Here is a 9,595-nt window from a genome sequence, read left to right on the forward strand (position 1 = left end):
TAACATTATAAATTAACAACCTGCATAGATAATCATTTATCTGACACATAAATACAAAGCGGACGAGACTAAACAAACTCCTCAAAGAAATAGACAACAGTACCAACTAGATCGCCCACCTTATTATCAACATAAAGAAAATCATAAGGTCACACTAACATGGTCAACTTGAAGCTTAACAGAAAAACTGTCTAATAGGAGAACAAGCTTATCAGAAAACTATGAACAAACTTGAAATAATCGGTTGAATGAGCACCAAAATAGATCAGATTGTACCCAAGAAATTTCCAGTATTCTAAACATTGCAGCAATAAAAAAGAATGGGTATTTACAAGTACCTTTGCCTTATGGGCATCATCATGTTCATCATGTCAACTACACCGTTCAGCATAGGTAGGACTCTCGCAGGTTCAGCAGCAACTAGAGCTTCAGAGACACCAAACGTGACTAACTCCTGCTTAAAATAGATCCGCAGTGACAACTTACACATTGGACATCAATAACATTTAAAACTGAAAGAGATCGCACAGACCATTCTGTCAACCAATGGTGACTTCTCGTGGAAATTGTAAATCTTGTCCCCTTGATCAAGTTGATGATTGAAATGCTCATCATTGTCTCTCCACAGCAGTGTCCACCGTAAGTTTGGAGGAGCTGCTTGTTCGTTCACCTACATTACAGAAGCAGGTTATGTCTATATTTACAGAAAAATAAACAGCAAATACAGACACAAGAGTCAGAGCTTAGAGTAGGCAAATGCTTGCGTCTTTTTTAGCAGTAGTAAATACATTACAGAAGAAAAATATTAACATGCAATATTTTGCTTAAACATCCTAGGTACCCAAATAATCATGGCAGGACAGGCAGTGACATGATGTATTTAAGGGTTTTGCTCTATTTAAATGTAAGTAACAAATAAATATGGAAGATCAGTGGTTGTGGAATGAAGTCCATCTAACAAATAAATCTTAAATGGAAGAGAGTATGACCGATCGAACATCTCCAGATGGGAGAATAGGAAAATGGCACAATGCATGCACTCAAACATGAAAATGTTTAAAACTAAGCATAGGAACAACCTAGGACAGGAGCTGAGAAGAGGAGGAGGGGGAGATCACCTGCGGCTGCGGCTGTGCTGGTACTGGGACAGGAGCTGCCACCACGACGGCAGCAGCAGGGCCCCTCTAATGCCCCTGGGCGCGGCCAGGGCCGCCACGCCCTGCTCGAGGACCACGCTCGACTGCGGCCATCTCCCTGTGCTCGTGCTCGAGGTCGACGTCGATCTGCAGCAATGGCGTCTCACCAAATCAATGGGAAATAGAGCAAAACCCTAGAAATGTCAAGGAAATGGGGGAGGAGGAAGAGAACCAACCGACAATGGGGGCAATCGAAACGCGGATCCTCGGGGTCGGGGTTGTGAGCAGGGGCAAGGCGAGAGGAAGGGGCGATGCCGGGTTTTATACCGGCGGTAGTTCTGGCCCACGTGTCAGAGTGCTTCATCCTCCCGTCCTGCGGCGGGAGGAGGCGCGCTGGGGGCGAGGCCCCACCCATCAGCGACTGGCTTGCGGGCTCGCTGTGGTCTCTCTTGTTGCGCCGGGTCGGTTGAGCCGCTCGTTCATCCTGTTCTTGTTCATCGTCGCTGAACAAGTGCGTGAGGAAGAAGAGGCCGAGGGAGCAATAATGGTCGCCCATTGAGAGAGAGAGACGCCTCGGGCTGAGGAGCCGTCGTTTCACTTTCACCTGCATGCAGCAGTAAAGAAAGATGGGTAATAAATAAATTAAAGGGGAGGCTTCATTTTTTACCGCGCGCGGCCCCGTGGTAAATTTAATGGACCAACGGATACCGAGGGGTCAGCGTGGTCTTCACGCAAGCCACATCCCTCCCTCTGTACACACTACACAGAGAGGATAGGAGAGGAGAGGGCACGCGCGAGCAGAGTTCCTGAAAAGCCTACACACGCATAGGGTGGGTTACTGCGGCAGCTACGATGGAGCCTAGAGGGCATCCAATGCGTGTGTAGCCCGGATCAAATTGAGTAGAGTATTGTACCATATCACCCGGTCATGCAATGCGATCAATCAAAGCCATTTAAACAAGAAATGTTGGTTAGTACTAGTCAGGCAACAAAGACAGAATAACAGTAAGAGTGCTGAATTACTGAAACCCTAACAAATGCACTCCATCAACTGGCTGAAGCAAAAACTGAAACAATAATACTCCATGTTATTGCTAGCAGAACAAGCACTGCTCACCGGCTGCTTGGCGTGCAGATGCATATTCAGCTACAGCTCCAGCTCCTTGGCGGCGTGTAGATGCATATCTCGAAATGATCCATCTTCCTGAAACATGTAATACTCATCAGAACCTGCAACTATCATACTACAACAAGATACTGGGACATGGGGGGACACAGTAATTTACCACACCTCAGCTTCAGCAACTGATTCACCATCGTCACTTCGTCAGTGTAGTAGACTGTGTTCAACAAGAGGACATAAATTCAACAAGTGTAACCACAACTCAAGCAATCCTTCAGGAGGCATCTTCTCATCGGAGTACGCTGACCTGAAAAAATTTACTTACAGTTAGTCCTTTAAGCAAATATGAGCTTGCTGGAGTTAAGATAAATATGCAACAACAACTAAATTACGTTCATCAGCTGTAGCCTCTATACAACTGTGGATATGTCTGCTACCTACAATTGCATAACAGCAAGGTAGCAGCAGCAGCACCTTTTGGCATATGTTGTTGAAATATTTTGTGCATCCAGTTAATTCCACCAACAACGGGAACACTAAGCAAGCAATGAATGCCTATCCAGCAGCAGTTTTAGGTACTAATAAGTAATAACAGTGAGCTAAATGAGGTACAAACTGAAACACCGGTGGCAAAACAACCACCTTAGCTAGTACGTGAGCATCAACCACACACGCATCATCATACAAGACCTAATATGATATGAATCACAAGCAAAGCCTCATACAGGACCTCATCAGGCCACCCTAGCTAGTTTGGTTGCTCTCCTGCAACCCACACATGAAAAACAAAGAAAGAGAAACCCCAATGCAGTTAACAGGAAGCAGCAGAGAGAGAGAGGATATAAAATGTAGACTAGGAGCATTACCACCATCTCTTTGAGCTTGCTTGGGCCCAAGATTAGAGGTGCTGGTGCATCTGTTCGGTGGCTGCATCTCAGGTTCTCAAATGGCTCCTCCAGGGGTATGTTCTCCTGCAACATGAAGCAGCACGGACTTCAGGATCACAACAGCAAGCATTGAAGAAAGATCAAACTCATTGCTAATACTTTTCGGCTTTAGCAGCTCAGTTGCACTACTTGAAACAAGGGTATATATAATTAAAAGAAACTCTGTGCCTCTATAGCTACTACACTTGTAGCAGCTTCATTGCACCACAAGTGAAAAATAATATAGGAAGACCATCAAGGAAACCACTAACATTTAATAACAGGCCACAACTTTCGACAAAATGATAAACAGTAGTGCACCAACCTGCCAAAGTCAATCTTGAGTTACTACTATATATTCTGTTGCTAGGACAAAAATAAAAACTTCCTAGCACTCACAGGATTCAGATTTGAATATGTTTGCTCGGAGTGTACGATCAGTTTAGGATTAATGATCAAGGAAGTTGGCCTTTTCCAAGACCCAACTTGCTCAGATACCATGGAAGGATGTTTGCTCAGAATATATGATCACGGAAGGGGGCCTTTTTCAAGAGCTAACCTTACTCAGATACCGACAAAGGTAAGAAAAGTAGTCATATTATGCAACCCATGAACAAAGCAAAGTTACATGGTTTACACTTCAAGCAGGAAAGGATGCACGTGAAAGGTCATTGTGGATCCATGTTCAATTCAGATTTTTGCATGCTTGCTCAGAATATATGATCAATTTAGGATGTTAATCAAGGAAGGAGGCCTTTTCAAGAGCAACCATACTCAGATACCGTCCTTGTGATTCATCGCAGCAAGCATACAAAAATGTATGGAAACCCAGTGAAGTACATGGTTTATAATTCAAGCAATAAAGGATGATGCAAAAAAAGATCAAAATACATTGTACAAACGATATCAGCATGTTGACGAAACATGCTCCAACTACAGCCAAACATTTTGGTCTATAAAAGAATACTATATACTGCATTGGATATCGATCTTCCTTTATCATGTCACATAAGCAAGCATGAGGGAACTCATGGGGTATCCGATTAATAAAATTGTAGAATGAATCTGAGATAGGAATATTTCTCACACATCTTCCAGAAGTTGAGCCATATTAATTAGCTCACCAATGCTACAACTCTGCTTACCACACAGACTATAAATGTCTGTGTCAGCAATAATATATCTGAGTTAAAATCATTGGTGCGAACATGGTAGATAAATGTTGCACCGATACTTCCGCAAAAATAAAATAAAATAATGTTGCCATGATACTTAAGGGCAAGTTAACCTTCCCCGCACAGGCCCTCTCCTGCCGCACCCCTCTCACACCCTCAGGGACAGCCACCTATTAGCGACAGTGGGGAGTAGAAACAGTTTTCTACTTGTCTCTGTTATCAGTCACACTAACGGGGTAGTTACTGAGAGAAGTAGCATCCATTATTCTACATCTGCCTCTATTAGTTATTGCTTAAAAGTAGTTAGTTGTATATTGCCAAATCAGCGTTTTTCTGAGAAAACGTAAATCCCTGAATTAGGGTAGGGGCGATAACTGTCGACGTATCGGCACCAGCGCAGCGTATAAACCACAAGAACAGATATCAAAGAATGGCAATGGACAACTAAACTACCACTTAGAGGTAGGTGGTACACATTGATCACTGATACTGCTCAATTCCTACAGATCGACAGGAAACTCAGTACTACCAAAACAATCGCTTCTGGTTTGATCGGATTAGGTCTTAGCCCTCCCTACCTAAACAAACCCTAATGGAGGTCCAACTCCTAGAGGAAATTCACCAGCAGCACAATGCACTAGCTGACAGCCAAGCAATATGAAACGACTTTGATACACGTGCAATTGACGTACCTATCAAAGCAGTTGCCAGCCGTTTCCAATTTGTGCATCCACATCATCAATCTCCTTTTCTAATTCCAGAAGCATAGCATCAACCTAAAAGGCTAAAACAGAGCAAAAATATATGTCAACAACTAACCCATAAATTATTCAATAGCAATTATAGATGACCAACATCAATGGTAGCTCCACCAAAGATATCTCTCCAATTAACAGACTTGGGGGATGGCTAATGTAGGCATAGAGATCAGTGATAAAGCCACACGGTGTAACTTTGTGAACAAGAGCAACCCAGACCCTTATACTTCTAATGCTGACATGCTATACTTCAATCGTTCTTTTTTTTAGGCTAGGGAGAGAATTTGCTGCATTAAGAAAGAATTGTCACAATCATTTTGACATAAAGAACACAAGGAGGAGCTTGTGCTAGCGACCGAGCATAAGTGCCTAGAGCTAACTTGTGAGCAACTCTCAATCGTATACTTCAATGTAAACTAACACAGTACCCTTGTAGTATAACTCTGTCGATGCTAGTGCAGCATTTTGTTCCAAATGAACACATAACATAAAGGTGGAAATGCAATCAAGCAGGTGTCAACAGTATATGCAGGATGCAGTTTATGATGACTAACTCAGGATGCAGTTTATGATGAAGAGATCCATTCATACTGTCTAATTTAGGATAAGGTAGATGATGAAGAAATCCGTTTGTTCTGTTTAGTATCTCCAACTAACAACAGAATGAAACCAAATTAGGTCTAGTAGACTACTAGGCCAAAAACTGGTACCACGTACTGTCACCGGGTTACCGGAAAAACTGGTTTAAGGCCGAATACAAGGACAATTAACCCATATATACTCGCTACAAAGTAGAAACCCATGGGTAACAATTACCTTGTATCACATAACTTGCCAACAGCAGGCAATCAAACAATACTTATTTCTACAAATGTTGTGAAAGATATTTAAGATGTTACCATACCCTAAGAAGAAACCCATGGGTAACGGTTACCTTGTATCACATAACTTGCCAACAGTCAGCAATCAAACAATGCTTATTTCTGCAAATGTTGGGAAACTACTTAAGATGTTACCATAGCCTAAGAACAAAGGAAAAGAAGTAAATCATTATCTGACAAAATTGTGCCCAAGTACTCAAACTAGTCATTGGTAGCCGACGAATTCAGGGAAAAAAGTGATTACCTTAAACAGCAAACCATAGCAAATATATAGTGCACTAGAACCAGAGTGTTACGAGCTTTGACTTTTCATGCATGGAAGAAATGCATACCTTGTCAATCAGCGCTGACGAGACTTTTTCCTCTGAAGCAACCTCGGTGGTGTCGTCTGACTCCTCTAGCAGCCATATATGCCTTCTTAGTTTCTTCTGCCCCCTCTGTGTCTTCTCTTTCAAGCATGCAGTTGTGTAGTTTTATCTGCATCCATCAACAATTAAGTACTACTCAGACTCCAGAGTGAAACAGTTCATACATGCAACAAACAAAAAAATGTTGTATGGTAATTGTCCCTCTGACCCCACTTAAAAAATTCACATCGTACCTCCTTGTTGACAAGGCTCGGGAACTCTTGACGCTCCTTGCTAATAGACTGCAATGTAAGTAATAATGGCACTATCACTAAAGAGTCCGCGACGTACTGACAGAAAATACAGATGGACCAGGATCATACCGATGCAGATGCCAGCACAGCCAATGCCCGACTGACATTACAGAGCTGCTGTTGGTCATGTTGTTTTGCTTCTATCATTTCTTCTTCTTCCCTAGCAGTAGGCCCAATCATTTCCTTTAAAGCCAAATCTTCTTCAGCGGCCTCCTGTTCTGTGAGAATTGCCTTTTCTTCCTTCTTTTGTTTTGCCTTCTCTTCTTTCTCTTTCTTCTTCTCTCCTCCTGAATAGTTTCATTGAAAGCATTAAAATAACTGATTACATGTTCAGTAGCAGCATTACGCTAAGTTAAAATAAACAGGTAATAGCTGAGTGTTAGCAGCAATGCCGCTTGCGCAGGGTCCGGGGAAGGGTCCGACCACTTGGGTCTATAGTACGCAACCTTTCCCTACATTTCTGCAAGAGGCTGTTTCCAGGACTCGAACCCGTGACCTCATGGTCACAAGGTAACAGCTTTACCACTGCGCCAAGGCAACAGCATAATTATAGACTAATCAGCAGAAATTAAGTGATTCTCTTTAAATCAGTAGAACTTGAATCATCACAATCTTACGCAACCAACATTAGATCAGCATATAAACGGCTCTTAAAACCTTAGGTTCATCTAGACATTCTCACACACAGCCACAGCTCTTACTGCTAGTTTGCCAAATGCCCCTACAGCTCCATAACAGCTTTTCCAGCAGAGCCAAACTCCAACTGCTTTCAGACAAGTCTCAGCCCAATAGAACTGGACACGCATTTTCTCATAAGGTGTGCATCTAGAAGTTGTTCATATGATATGTTGACAGTTGACACTACATGGCCTTAAGTAACAAATAAAGGCATATCAAGAGTTCAGATAAAAATTTACTGCCATCATGACATTTTAGTTATATGCCCTTTCCACTAGACATATTCTAGCTTTACCATGGAATAGCATAAACCATGTATAGCTTCTTAATACATATATTGCATACAAGGAAGACATGAATAGGCAAGACACTTGAGGTTTAATTATGAGAAGGGCATGACAGGATATTAGACACATTACAAATTCTGAGGCAATGCAGGGCACATATGTTACCATGGGGTGTCAGAAAAAAAAAGTAAATCAGATAAATGAGTTTCTGAATTAACAAGAGATAAACAAACTAATAAAATAAAGAGCCAGTCCGTGCCCGCCCACTAAAAACAAAATATGAAGCACGGGTTCAAAGAGAGCATTCATGTGTTAGCTTCTCACACGTACTGCCTGTGTAGGTTTCGTACTTGTGCCAAGTATTATGGTTGCACTGACAAATGATGTACAGTAGTATGCAAATTTTTAGTATGGATAACCTATATATAAAAAAACAACACAATCGTGTTACACACCTTGATAAGTTCTTCCTGCATCTCAAGGAATTTCGGTTTTCTCCTCCTCTCAGAAACTGAATCTTCAGATGGCAATACTGTCCCAATTGTATCCATAACTTCATCTGGCAAAGAAGACGCTGTTGCTACAACAGCATCCACGGGTTTCGTTCTCCCAGCCAGGGTAAAAGCTCTGACAGCATTAGCAAAGATGGGTAAGCACGCAAGCCAAAACAGAGCTATTCTAGCCAATAGCCAAATTTACCTTGAAAGTATGAGAAGAGAAGATGGCACAACAGCAGGATTAAGTGATAGATCCAACCAGTCTTGTAGCTGGGCAGAAAATAAAATTGCAAGGAATTACTACCAAAGTTTAATATCCATTTACAAGGTAGCAGTTTAAAAAATTGAACACAAAGAAGTTGTGGTGAAAGGCAGTGCAATCCAACTTCAGATATGCTTAATTTCTAAGTGGAAGCTGAGGCAATGGATGCTGTTTTCCTTCAACAGTGCGTCAGGATAAAATGTAAAATGAACCGGCTGATGAATTCATATCTGTATATGTCTGCTCAGAATAATATATAATCAATTTAGGGTGTACAATCAAGGAAGGAGTCCTTTTCAAGAGGCGACTTACTCAGATACCGGTCGGCCTTGTGATTCATCACAGCAAAGGTCGCCGAGTAGAGCCGCCAGATCTGGACCGGCCTGACGCCGTTGGCCTTCGGGGTAGCCAGCTGAAACGGGAGATCAGGTCGACCAGCTGGAGAAGGGCGAAAGATCTCGTTTTTTGAGCCGCTGTTGGCGCCGGCGCCGGCCCGGGGGAGGGGGGAAATTTGGATCCGCGGTTTGGGGACGGGAAGGGGCCATAGGTGGAAGCGGAGGCGGGTAGGCAGGGAAGTGGGGAAGGGCTAGGCATGCGGCGGGGAGGAAGGCCGGAGACGCTGGGTCGCCGGCGCCGTGCCGGAGGAGGGGGGAAGTTTGGATCCTTGACTCGGGGGTGGCAAGGCAAAGTCTCCAGGGCATGAGAAAGCGGTGGCGGGGGCGAGGAGGTGGGAGGGGATAGGCGTGGCGGCGAGGAAGGAGCCGCCGGGTCGCCGGCGACGGCGGGGACGGGAGATCGCATCTGGATTGCGTGTGATGAAGGACGGAATGGTTGGTGCGTGGTCGCCTGGTGCTCTTTGGATGCGAGCTTTTTTTGAGAAATCTTTGGATGCGAGCTATGACCGGTTGCTGGGCTTGGGCGGCCGAAGCACGACGGCCCTTGTCGACCTGGCCCAACCCGGCCCGAACCCAATCACTAGTTCTCACCAATCCCGATGCAATGAGAGTATGAGGGTTAGGGTGAATTCGAAACAATGTGTTTTGGATAAATATAGGCCCCGATTCGGTGTGCAGGAATTTTCGTGGGTCTGGTTTCCTTGGGGAAATAACCTGCGATGCGTTTGGTTCAAAGGAACGTCCTCGCTCATTCTACAGGAAAGTTCACATATCCTATACATTTTTTACTATAGGAACAAAAAAAAGCTACTCTAA

The 9,595-nt window shown here is 43.5% G+C and overlaps 1 long non-coding RNA gene and 1 other non-coding gene across 2 annotated transcripts; both read right to left on the reverse strand.

Moving 5' to 3' along the window:
* Positions 1-3,888: 3,888 nt before the first annotated feature.
* Positions 3,889-3,994, reverse strand: LOC123174225 (small nucleolar RNA Z118/Z121/Z120). Its single transcript, XR_006486865.1, has one exon. It is a non-coding gene; the product is annotated as a small nucleolar RNA Z118/Z121/Z120 (small nucleolar RNA).
* A 2,673-nt stretch (positions 3,995-6,667) lies between these two features.
* LOC123174224 (uncharacterized) lies at positions 6,668-8,828 on the reverse strand. The gene is made up of 4 exons (XR_006486864.1): positions 8,697-8,828; positions 8,325-8,392; positions 8,081-8,252; positions 6,668-6,947 (listed from the first exon to the last, which is right to left on the reverse strand). It is a non-coding gene; the product is annotated as an uncharacterized lncRNA (long non-coding RNA).
* Positions 8,829-9,595: the final 767 nt, after the last annotated feature.

This window comes from Triticum aestivum, unplaced genomic scaffold, assembly GCF_018294505.1.
Source record: "Triticum aestivum cultivar Chinese Spring unplaced genomic scaffold, IWGSC CS RefSeq v2.1 scaffold53588, whole genome shotgun sequence".
Classification (NCBI taxonomy): domain Eukaryota; kingdom Viridiplantae; phylum Streptophyta; class Magnoliopsida; order Poales; family Poaceae; genus Triticum; species Triticum aestivum.